The sequence below is a fragment of the Cibotium barometz genome, chromosome 29, assembly GCF_041138505.1.
Source record: "Cibotium barometz isolate CiBa-2024 chromosome 29, ASM4113850v1, whole genome shotgun sequence".
Lineage (NCBI taxonomy): Eukaryota > Viridiplantae > Streptophyta > Polypodiopsida > Cyatheales > Cibotiaceae > Cibotium > Cibotium barometz.
The window spans coordinates 43,986,919-43,999,968 of NC_141074.1; the positions used below are offsets into that span (position 1 = coordinate 43,986,919).

The 13,050-nt window shown below is 39.4% G+C and overlaps 1 protein-coding gene across 14 annotated transcripts in view; it reads left to right on the forward strand.

The window, feature by feature from the left end:
- The window catches only part of LOC147622226 (uncharacterized), a 195,512-nt gene that overhangs the window by 15,474 nt on the left and 166,988 nt on the right, over positions 1-13,050 (forward strand). For 2 of the 14 annotated variants that reach the window (XR_015269671.1, XR_015269669.1), the window contains one exon: positions 11,364-11,657. The exons of the other annotated variants lie outside the window; for them this stretch is intronic. The gene's annotated coding sequence lies outside the window, so the exon portion shown is untranslated. Of the gene's footprint in view, positions 1-11,363; positions 11,658-13,050 lie in introns of those variants that run through there. 14 annotated transcript variants of the gene reach the window in all.

Consider the following 13,050-nt stretch of genomic DNA (forward strand, 5'->3'; position numbering starts at 1 on the left):
TTTAGAAGCTTACTTGGAATGCAGTGTGTGGAATTGAGCTCAAGGGGGATTGTTGAGATATTATGCTCAAATAGTTCTATGCACATTCATGACCTGCTTGGGTGATAGCTTTCGCATTCATGCCACTAGCATGGGTGGTGAGATTATAGTTGATATGCCACCAATGGTTGTAGATGACAGGCTGTGTGATAGCCACTTTGGAGTACTAGAGTTAAGGCATCGCTATAGTGCCAGCTCATGTAGCCAGGTTCACACTATGGATAAAGAAGGAGAGTACTTTCCCTTGTAGTATGTGCTCTTAACTCTTTATGTTACTGGTTGTAGAGAAGAGAAGAAGATAAAAGAAAATTCATCCACTTATCTCTCTCATGTATTTCTCTCTCTCTCTCTCTTGTATTTCTCTCTCTCTTGTGTGTGGGTGTGTGTGTGTGTGTGTGTGTGTGTGTGTGTGTGTGTTTGGTTGCAAGGAACTAAAGCAACTCAAGCTCTCGTCCTCTCTTTGAAATCTCTTTTATCAGAGCTCCAGTTCGTTGTGAGAGCTTAGGAGGCAAGAAAAAGGCCAGCAAGGAAGTAGTAAGGGTATTTCCATCTCTTTTCCTCTTTGATTTTGGAGCAACACCTTCGATAGTTGTGAGAGCTATAGGCAGATAGGAAAGTCATTGTCTCATATCAAGGCATCCTCTTAGTGAAGGAAGAAGTCCATATTATGTATAGTTAACATAGTTAAGTAAGTTTTTACACGTTTCGGCACGATTCGGGTGCGTTTCAGGCCCCATTATTTTGGCTCTACAAGTTTTTTATAGTCACTGTATGAAGTGTCGATTTTGACTCACTATGCCCAATTTCTTGTTCAGTGCAAATTCATGCAAAATTTTGGTTATAGGACAATCTGTGCATAGAATCTAAGAGCCAAAGGGGCTGAGATGGTTAGCAAAGAAATTAGAGTATTATTAGTATCTCAAATGCGGACACATGACAAAGAACTACTATAAAAAATGTAGAATGATATTAAAAGTGGAAAGTTGCAACAAGATAACTATGCATCAAGTAAACACGGTGGTAATAACAAAAGCGAGCGGCTTCAGTTCCACCAACAGGAGTTGTGTCAGGATCTGGAATGTAGATTTCGGTGCCTCTTACCACATGACCAGTCATGGTGAATGGTTTAAAGACATGTAGAAAATGATAAAACCAAGTTATGTAGAATTGATGATATTGCGCATCCCATTGAGTATGTTGGTAAAGTGCCATTGTCCATGCGCAGGATGACAAAATGAAGTACTTTGCAAATATACTTCATGTTTCAAATATTATAAAGAACATGGTTTTTGTTGAACAGATGGTTGAGCAGGGTCTCCAAGTAAGGTTTAATTTTGAAGGGTGTTACTTCAAAAATCAATGCCACTTGGTTGCAAAGGGTAATAGAAATGGCAGGATGTTTATTTCCTTTGTATGTTCCTACATGAAAAGCATGTTAGTGCAAGGCCATTGGTTGTTATACATTCGGATGTATGGGGACTGACCACCAAGACTACAAAAATTACAAGTTGCATTATATTTATTGATGATCACACTAGGAAAGTGTGGGTTTATTTTATGAAGGAGAAAATTGAGGTGTTTTCTCACTTTCAGACATTTAAAGCCTTAGTTGAGAAGAAAAAAGATATGCAAATCAAATTTCTAAGATCGGATGGTGGGGGAAAGTATTTTTCCAATGAGTTCAATGATTTCTTCAGAATGCAAGAACTCAAGAGACAATTTATATGTAGATACATTCCGCCAACAAAATGGTATTGTAGGAAGGAAAAATAAGCACATTGCATAAGTGACACATGCCTTCATGTTTGAAAAGAATATGCTAGATTATTTTTTTATAGAAGTCGGCTTTGTACATTATGAACAGGAGACCCCCACTACAGTCGTTCATGGTATGATGCCTAATATTATGAGACTGACAGGAAACACTATAAGGTAAGACTAGAAAAGATTATTTATATGTAAAAGGTTTGCATATAAAGAAGGTTCAGGGGATTTCAAATTGGAAATACGAAAGCATGGTTAATAGACATTAAGGTTAAAGTAAAAGGGAAGTAGATGGTGCACAAGGGAAGCACAAAGGCCACAAAAGTAGGCTCCCTCTTCTAGGGGTAGTTTAGGAGGCATTGGAGAGTGAAAAGGCCATGCCTAGCCAATGAAAGGTCAAGGGGCTGAAGTTGGAAGGTCATGCATCACATAGGCCTATATAACCATGTGTTTAGAGTCCATTTGGGATATGGTTGGGTGGAGAATCAAAGTTCTAGTTTTAGAAGTCCTCAAGCTTATAATGCAAGGAGCATTACATTTGAACATAAGATACATGCATAAAACTAGTTGTTTCGCACTTGAAAGTGTTTGGGTGTATTGCATATGTGCATGTTCCCGATAAAGTGAGAATAAAATTGGACCCAAAGGCAAAGAAATGCATCTTCAGTGGTTATGCTTTGGAGAAGAAAGGTTATAGATGTTATAATCCTACCACTCGTGTGATGTAAGTACACAGAGGTGTTGTTTTTGATAAGATGAATTGTTGATATATCCCAATGAAGACAACAAAAGATGGAGATATAAGAAGTAATGATACTGCCCCACATGTAGAGCAGCAAACAAAGGTGCTTAATGGACCTGGAGAGTCCTCTAGCAGTGAATCCAATGTTAGTCCATGGTCAGGTAAGTCAAGGATAGATGTAGATACACATGTATCATGCATAGGGGAGGAAAAGATATATCAACCTTTGTGCATGATCTCTCAACAAGTCACTCACATGTGAATGGTCACTCCAATGGCTCTGAGCATAACCTTGATGATGAGCTTGGAATTTTGTCAAGGGTTACTCCTAGTGCAAGGAGAACTAGGGTTGTTTTAAGGACACCTAGCATTTGATCAAAGTGGCAGGTCTATGAGTTAGATACCTTGTAGATAGGTTGAGTTAGATACCTTGTAGATAGGTTGAGATATAATGGACATACAACCCACCGTTATGCTTACATGGTTAAAGCAGTACAAGATTTGGAGCCAGGATTAGAGCCCACTTGTTTTGAGTACACTTGGAAATAAAAAATGGGAAGATACCATGAATTAGGAGATGGTAGCATTGGATGCAAATACAACATGGGAGTTAGGAGATGGTAGGATTGGATGCAAATACAACATGGGAGTTAGTGCCTTTGCCTAAAGAAAAGAAGGAAATTAGATGTTAGTGGGTGTATAAGGTCAAGAATAATGTAAATGGATCAATGATCATGTATAAGGCAAGATTGGTTGCGAAGGGTTATGTGCAGAACTATGGCATTGACTATGAGGAGAGGTGTGAGGAGCATTTTTGTGATGCATGCAGATGGAACCTAGGTAAGCCCAAAGGAGGAAAAGGCAGAGTGCAAAGAGTGGATGTGGTTTTGATAGGTCATGTCATGGGAAATGAAAAATGCATGTGAATGTATGGTGGATGGTGATGAGAATGAGCTATGGTTGATGATGTCCCTGGTAATGGTGCATGGCCATATGCATCACATGGTAAGCATATCCATTTGGCAATGGACATCTACTGGGGATGTTAGTCTAAAGAAGATGGCTATGCATGATCATTGGATGCTTATGATGTGAAGATGGTGGGGGATGTGAAAATGTATATGAGATAGTATTAGGGATGTCCCATAATTGATCATATACATAGTGATGATGCATGGCCATGTGCATTTAGTACCCACACATAGTTCCACTTGGCAGCCATGGGGAGTTCATAGAAGAGTTGGGGAGAGGCCAAAAAAGGCAAGAGTAGAAAATGGAAACAAGGGAGTTCCCAATTGGGGGTGTGCGTGCATTTTTCTTTAGTAGAGAGAAGGGGGAAAAAATGACGAGGGACAGAGACTGAGAAAAAGGAGCATCTGCAATAGAATTGAAAAAGAAGATAGGGACCTGAGTGAGAAGGTGCTGAGTAGGCAAAGAACCAACAAGCTTGGGGATGCCCCAAGACCAAGGTGAGTAAATGCTTTTTTCCAAGAATTCATGAGGATTTGAAGCTTGGGTCAGTTCAGTATCTGTAACTTTTGTTTTGGGAATTAGTCGTGGATGTTTCCTCTATCCTCCTTCAGCCCATAATTTTAGGGATTTAGACATAGTTATCTACCATAGCTTCAATCGTTGGAGGGGAATCAGTTTTTGTGAGGAAAAATCTCAGCACATTATTTTTAGGAGACTGAGTTAGACAAATCTGGTCAAGGGACGTGAAGTGATCATGCAAGTTAAAGTTTTGTGAAGGTTTTTGATGGGAGTTACAAGTTCTCAAGGGAAGCTTGAAAGCTTTGTGAGTTTGGGTGAGCTTGAGGGTGTGTAGATTTGAGAATATACCAAATGTATTGTTGTTTTGTGTGTCAAGATCATCGAGATGATACATAATTCATTTAGAAGAGCTAGGGGAGAAGGGAAGCTGACAATTTAAAGAGTTTTTAATCCATCTCTGAGGTGTAGCTCTGTTGGAACGCATTCAGAACCTAGTTCTACTGCTCATTGCTATCTGAAGTTGAAGACCCCCAAAGAAAACTATAGTTGAGGCTTGATGTTGTGAGAGTGAAGATTAAGCTGAGTACCTATTGTGAAGGCTCCTCCCTTTTTATGTTTTTTGTTCTTGTTTATTAAAGATCGTGTCTTAGGGAAGTGGAGATTTATATGTTTTTTCAAGTGAGGAGATAACAGGGGATATGACTTGAATAAGTTGTATATGGTATGATGATATTATATGATGAGATGTAGGGAAGGGTATGTTTTGTTATGGATGATGTTGAGTTGGGTCAATTATGAGAGCATCATTAGTTTGTGTTGAATCATATGAGATCAATTTATAGACAAGTTGTTTTGGGTTGACGTATGTTGAAAGAGACCATTTGGGATTTAAGATCTAAGTGCTTGAGAGTCAGAGTTGGGTCAAACCTAAATGGTCTTTGTGAGGGATGCTATTTTGGTTGAAATGATTGAGGTGTCTAGCTGTGTCAGGCGAAAGAACAGAGGATAGCAATATATCTTGTATTAATAAATCTTACCCCTATGAATCTAGTACCCACATGGTAAGCATCCATTTGGCAATAGCGATATACCAGGGATGTGAGTCTAAAAGAAGATGGCTATAAATGATCATTGGATGCTTATGATGTGACGATGGTGGGGGATGTGAAAATGTATGTGAGATAGTATTAGGGATGTCCCATAATTGATCATATACATAGTGATGATGCATGGCAATGTGCATTTAGTACCCACACATAGTTAACATGTCCACTTGGCAGCCATTGGGGAGTTCATAGAAGAATCGGGGAGAGGCCAAAAAAGGTAAGAGTAGAAAATGGAAACAAGCCAGTTCCCAATTGGGGGTGTGCATGCATTTTTTCTGTAGTAGAGAGAAGGGGGAAAAAACGACGAGGTATAGAGACTGCAAAGCAGAGGGCGCTTAGGCCCTAGAATCTCTGAGAGGTGCAGCTCTGCTAGAACTTAGATGCATTCAGAACATGGTTCTACTTCTCATTGCTATCCAAAGTTGAAGACCCCCAAAGAAAACTACAAATTACATCATTGAGGCTTGATGCTATGAAAGTGAAGATTATGCTGTGAAGACTACTTCTGCTAAGTTCCTGTTGTGAAGGTTCCTCTCTTTTTATGTTTTTGTTCTTCTTTGTTTAACACCATGTCTCAGGGCAGTTGAGATTTATATGTTTTTGTAAGTGAGGAGATAAGAGGTGATATGACTTGAATAAGTTGTATATGGTATGATAATATTATATGATGAGATGTAGGAAAGGGTGTGTTTTGTTCTGGATGATATTGTTGAGCTAGGTCAATTATGAGAGCATCATTAGTTTGTGTTGAATCATATGAGATCAATATTAACAAGTTGTTTTGGGTTGAGATATGCTAAAAGATACCATTTGGGATTGAAGATCTGAGTGTTTGAGTGTCAAATCTAAATGGGATTTGTGAGAGATGCTATATTGGTTGAAATGATTGAGGTGTCTAGCTGTGTTAGCTAAAGGACAGAGGATATCAAATGAATTTATTGGTGCTTTAGAGTTGATGATTTAGGAGTCCCTAATTTTGGTAGCAATATATCTTACTCCTGTGTGGTGTCTGGTGGTGTTATAGAGGCCATCACCTAGAGCCGTCACACCAGTTGTTGTTGCGACAATGGCAATCGTGAGAGTTGTCATTGCTATGGCTACAGCGAAGGGTTGGGCTTTACATTAGATGGACGTAAATAATGCTTTCTTGCATAGTGATTTGCAAGAGAATGTATACACGATGTAGTCCCACTAATTTACAAAGAATCTGGTTTTAGTTGGCCAGATGATTGAGCAGGGTTTGCAGGTTCGGTTTAACCCTGATGGTTATTATGTTGAAGACTTTAAAGACAAGTGTGCAGGTTGGTTGCAAAAGGCAATAGAGTGGGCAGAATGTTTACATTGAATGTAAACATGCCTGAAGTGAGTGCTGCGATGTTTGCAAATGGTTCAGGAATTGTTACAGACATAGACATTTGGCATAAAAGAATTGGATATGTGAATGTGCAGAGAATGAAGTCTATGCAAACTAAAGGAATTGTGACAGGGCTACCAAAGTTTAAAGTTAAAGGTATGCAGAAAAAATGTGAAGCATGCCAATTTGGAAAGCGAACAAAGCATGTATTTTCACGTAATAGAAATGTGAGCAGAAATGCACTAGATGTTGTGCATTCATATGTATGGGGTTCTACGAAGACCATGTCTATGGGAGGCTGCAGGTATTATGTGACATTTATTGATGACCACACAAGGAAAGTGTGGGTATACTTCATGAAGGAGAAGAGTGAGGTGTTCACTCATTTTCAGAATTTCAGAGTTATGGTTAAAAAGTAAACAAGGAAATATGTAAAGTGCCTAAGGTCAGATGGAGGGGGAGAGTACTTCTCCAATGAGTACTCTGAATTTTTGAAGAAGAATGGTATTCGGAGACAGTTTACATGTAGATACACTCCGCAGCAAAATGGAGTTGCTGAGCGAAAAAACAGGCACATTGCTGAGATTGCACGAGCATTGATGGGAGAGAAGAATATGCCGCATAGCTATTGGGCTGAGGCTATTTCTATAGCAGTTTACATCATGAACAGGACTCCAACTGCAGCCATACATGATGTAACTCTAGAGGAGAAGTTTACTGGCAGAAAACCCGATTTGTCTCATCTGAAAGTCTTTGGATGCATTGCATATGTGCATGTGCCAGATGAGCTGAGAACTAAGCTGGATCCAAAAGCTGAAAAATGTGTGTTTATTAGGTATTCCCTTGAGCAAAAGGGATACAGGTGTTATAATCGTGCTACACGTGAGTTGAGGGTAAGCAGGGATATTGTTTTTGATAAGATGAGCAGCTAGTATGCTGCTGAAAAAAAAGCTGTTGGGGCTGATGTGAGTGGAAATGTGGTTGCACAGAATGTAAGTCAGCAATCACAGTCTTTGAGTGGACCAGGAGTCCTCATCTAGAGGTTCAGTTGATAGACCATGGAGTGGCAGGCTGCGTCATAATACCAATCCTGCAAATGTGATTAGTACATCACATAAAGGCAAAGAGAAAGTGGTTGAGCCCCTTAGTATGCCTGACATTTCTGCAGGGCATTCTCATGTGTTGATGGAGAGTCTAGTGGCTCAGAGATGAGCCTTGATGAGGATCTTGGGATACCAGCTATGAGAACACCTGGTGTAAAGAAGGCTATGGAAGCCATGAATGCAAAGCTGCAAAGATCTGAGAGAGTGAAGAATCCTGTGCAGAGGTTTACCTATGATGGTTATGTGGCACATCAATATGCATACATGGCAAAATTTGTGCAGGTTTGTGCAGATTGTAGAGCCCACATGCATTGATGAGGCTGTTGGAAATGTGTGTTGGGAGAAAGCTATGGATGAGGAGATGGATGCACTATATGGAAATGAGACTTGGGATTTAGTGCAATTGCTTGAAGGCAAGAAAGCCATTGGATGCAAGTGGGTGTACAAAGTAAAGCATAACAGTGATGGAAGCATAAGTAGGTACAAGGCTAGATTGGTAGCCAAAGGATATGCACAGACATATGGCATTGATTATGAGGAAACTTTCAGCCCAGTTGCCAAGATGGCAACAGTGAGAGTTGTGATAGCAGTGGCTGCGTCAAAGAAATGGTCTCTACATCAGATGGATGTAAAGAATGCATTCTTGCATGGGGATTTGCAGGAAGCATAAGTAGGTACAAGGCTAGATTGGTAGCCAAAGGATATGCACAGACATATGGCATTGATTATGAGGAAACTTTCAGCCCAGTTGCCAAGATGGCAACAGTGAGAGTTGTGATAGCAGTGGCTGCGTCAAAGAAATGGTCTCTACATCAAATGGATGTAAAGAATGCATTCTTGCATGGGGATTTGCAGGAAGAGGTGTATATGTTGCAGCCACCTGGTTATGAGGATGTGAGTCACCCCGAGCATGTTTACAGGTTGAAGAAAGCCTTGTATGGCTTAAAACAAGCACCAAGAGCATGGTCTGACAAGATTTTTGAATATCTTGTCACTATTGGCTTTCATGTAGCCAATGCAAATTTCTCGTTGTATGTGAGACACAGTGATAGAGGGGTTGTGCTTACTGTCATCTATGTAGATGACTTGATCATTACGAGGGACCATGATGCAGAGATCTTTGATGTAAAGATCTTGCTTAGACAGAAGTTTGAGATGAAGGATCTGGGGGAGCTCAGATATTTCTTAGGCATTGAGGTGATTAGGTCACCACATGGTATTGGATTACTGCAGAGACAGTATGGCTTGGACATGTTGTCCAAGTATGGTATAATAGGCTGTAAGCCTATCTCAGCATTGGATCAGAATGGCAAGTTGAGTGCAAATTCAGGAGAGATTTTGGAGGATCCTACTATGTATAGGCGCATAGTAGGAAGCTTGATCTACATGACGATCACCAGGCCAGATTTGAGCTATGCTATTGGGTTGGTGAGTCGGTTTATGCAGGTTCCTCGGAAGCCCCATTTGGATGCATTGAGACGCATACTCAAATATGTGAGGTCTACTTTGCATTGTGGACTATTTTATGAAACTGGGATAGAGATATGTGTACATGGATACATAGATGGGTACACAGATATGGTGATTGGGCTGGTAGTATCTCAGATAGAAGATCTACTAGTGGCTTCATGTGCTTTTGTGACTTGGAGCAACAAGAAGCAGCCTACGGTTGCTCTATCCAGTACAGAGGCTGAGTACAGAGGTGTTGCTGTGACAGCATGTGAGGTAGCTTGGTTGAGAAAGCTACTTGTAGATTTGGGTCTATCAGTGGATAGACAAGTTGTCATTTTCTGTGACAACATTAGCAGTATACAGTTGGCCAGGAACCCAGTTTTTCATGCTCGCATGAAGCATATAGAGGTCCACCACCATTTTGTCAGAGAGAAGGTTTTGGCAGGAGACATTGACCTTGTTTATGTCAGCACACAGGATCAGGTCGCTGACATCTTCACCGAAGCATTGGGTACAGAGAAGCTCCGCAGATTCAGGGCTTTGCTTGGTGTACATGAGATGGAGTTGAGCTCGAGGGGGAGTATTGAGATATCAAGCTCATCTAGTGAGGCGGTGGACACTGATGACCCGCCTAGGGGATAGGCCCCACACTTACACCACTGGCATGGTTGGTGAGATCATGGGTGATATGCAGCTAGTGGGATGACAGGCTGTGTGACAGCCATTCTAGTAAAGACTGGCGCATAGTTATAGCGCCAGCTCATTTAGTTGGGTTCACACTATAGAGAACCCTAGTATGTACTTGGTTGAGTACCTTTTCATATTGTGTGTACTCTTATCTTTGTATATGGTGTGTTGAGTGTTGTGTGAAGAAGAAGAAGATTTTCAGCCTCTCACCTTGTGTGTTCTCTTTTAGGGTTTTGTGAGTGTGTGTGTGCTTGCAAGAGCTCAAGCTCTCTTCTCCCCTGCATCTTTTCAATCTAGGTGTACACAAGTTTACTAAGGTTAGATACCCTATTGACAGGTTAAGATATAATGGTTATATAGCCCATCACTATGCTTACATACATTGATAGTGTCTCAGACTAGCAGAGAGGTTCTTAGATACATAAAGTCCACCGTTGATTATTTCTATCAGGCTAGCAGAGAGATACTTGGGTGTATTATAGTTGTGGCATAATTATAGTGCCATCTCATGAAGTTTGTTCACACTATAGACCGACCAGTGTATTTTATAGTAGTAGAGAGATACTTGGGTGTATTAGAGTTGTGGCATAATTATAGTGCCATCTCATGAAGTTTGTTCACACTATGGACCGACCAGTGTATTTTATAGTAGTAGAGTAGTTTCCCTTATAGTATGTACTCTTATCTCTTTATGTTATAGTTGTACTCTTATCTCTTTATGTTATGGTTGTAGTAGATAAGAGAAGAGAATAGAAGAAATTCATCTATCCATATCTCTTGTGTGCTTGTCTACTCTTATGTGTGTGTTTGTTGTGGTATGTGAAGTATAAGCATTCTTCAAAATTGATATCGTGTTTGCATCTATCATTTCCCACTTTAATCCTCCTTGTTTGTTTATCGATTTTCTTAGAGTTGTATGGACTATGGCAAAGAATTGAAAATAACTTGTAAAGTAAATTTGATGTGGGAACACATACCTAAATTGGCATTCTCTTTTATATAGACTCAAATATTTAATACTCAAGTCATATTTTCTACTTTAGCATTTAAACTCTATAATGTGAGAATGTAAGGTAGTAGACGAGTTCATTTTAAGGGGTGATAATTTATAGGAATTCAAAAAAACTACCAAATCTGTAAAAGAAAGGGTGAGATTAGGTTGTATACAGATATAAGCCTACTTCTCTAGTAAAAGAATTCACAGTGGATTTTTTAATATACCATTTTAAAGAAAGTGGAATTTTTCCAAAGTTAAATTTGTAGAAAAAGGGGGTCCATTTTGTATTCCCATTAAAAGGAATTTAAAAATTATTTCAATGCATGTGACATGAGATCTTTTTCATAGTTAATCCTAAATCCTAAACTTTCCACCTATTTTGCATACTACACACTAAATGTTTGCTAGGTTTTTTAATGTCGATACATTGCGATAGTGTTATGGAAATGAGAATTATGGAATTATTTGATATTTTATGTGATATTTATGGTACGCTCATTTGCCATATGATCGTGACTGGCTACACGCGAGAAGTCGTGACTGGCTACATGCGAGAGCATGGAGCAGTGGTCGCATTGTGTTGGGCAGACACGCGAGATTTAATGTGTCTTGTGTTTTTGGTGAGCAGATCAGTGCATGGATTAGTGTGGGTGCAATGGATTTTGGCCGATGCACGGCCGTCATATTTTGATGTGCAACGATGGTGGTCACCTGCCCATAGTTTCATGTAATTTAATTGCTACAATTTTAATGTAAATATACGAGCTTGGGGACCAAGTTACTTTTTTATATAAATGGCCCAAAGTGGAATGTATCAAGCTATATTTGTGAGCACTTGCTTTTTGCTAATACATAAATACATGTATGAGGAAGCATGCTCACTCATGCATGGGGGGAGATTGAACCCCCACTCTTTTTGTCATGCACAATTGCTTTATTTATCTTCTTCTTGTTTATTTGAAAAGCATGAAGCTATGGTTATGGAAGGTTATTGACAGTATCATACAACATTTGAATCCATATCTATTTCATATAAGTATGAGTCACATGTGGGGCTTACATTTACTCATCATCAAGATGAAGTCCAAAAGTTGTACAAATAGAAATGTGATATCTAGATGCATGCATGTTTTTCTATGGATCGTAAATGTTTACATTTACTCATTATCAAGAAGACGAAGTCCAAAAGTTGTACAAATAGAAATGTGATATCTAGATGTATGTGTAAAAGTGTGTAAAAACTCCTAAGAGTGGAGGCACTTGTTTGGGTACCTCATCCTAGTTATGTTGGGCTTTTTTTTCAAGTTGATGTGAAAAATATGTATGAGCTTAATGTTTAAATGAAATGAAATGTAGAAGTTTCTTGTCCTAATAGCCGTTGGAGTACTTCTAGAGTGGTCTTGAAATGGCCTTGGGAGGGGGGGCATGGGGCGTAGTTGTGTTGAAACATTTAAGAGCCACATACCTCAATTTTCTTCCATAAGTCTTCTTCATATCCAAGCGGTTATTTTCTATCAGACATTATGTCTTCAATGCCTCCTCTTATTGCTCATGCTTGAATCAATCACACCAATGGAAACATTTTTAGATTTATAAAAAAATGCATTAAAAAGTTTTTTCCATGCATATCATTGTGAAGTACATCGCATATAGTAGACATGAAGCCATGGATATGATTGTAAACTTTGGGTAACCACTCAAGGTATTTGGTATGTAAGACTAATAAAGTCAGTATAGGTGGCTGAGACAAGATCCATCCCCCCAAGCCAAAGTGTACCATTGCTAGAGATTATTGGAGCCATTTCAAGTTTAAAAAATTACCATTGGCTCATGTGTATGCCAAAGAAACACAAATGGACCAACAAAACTTGGATAATAAAAATTAAGGCATGTGACCTCAAGAGCTATAACATCCCCATTGTTTCCCTTAAAGATATTTGCATCATAAAACTCATCTTTGAATGAGTTCTTGGTGAATTTAACCTTTAACACAATGCCTGAATTCCCAAAGGCTAGGCATGTGTCAAAAGTAGACTGCAAATCTCTCTCGCATAAAATATTCATTGAGGTAGCTAAATCCCTAGCTTACATGAAGGTAGATCCCTTATACTGTTCACTTATTTATGTAGACCTAGAGGTATTACCTAGCTTGATTCACTTTGACGAGCTCTCTCCTCATGTTAAGGGGGGGAAATAATAGAGGAAGCAGGTTCTACCATTGAGGCTTGAGACTTGAAGCTTTGGTGCATTTGATGTGTTGGCTAAAACCCACACCTTAGCTCATAAGGTATCAACAATTATCTCTAACAACTTTA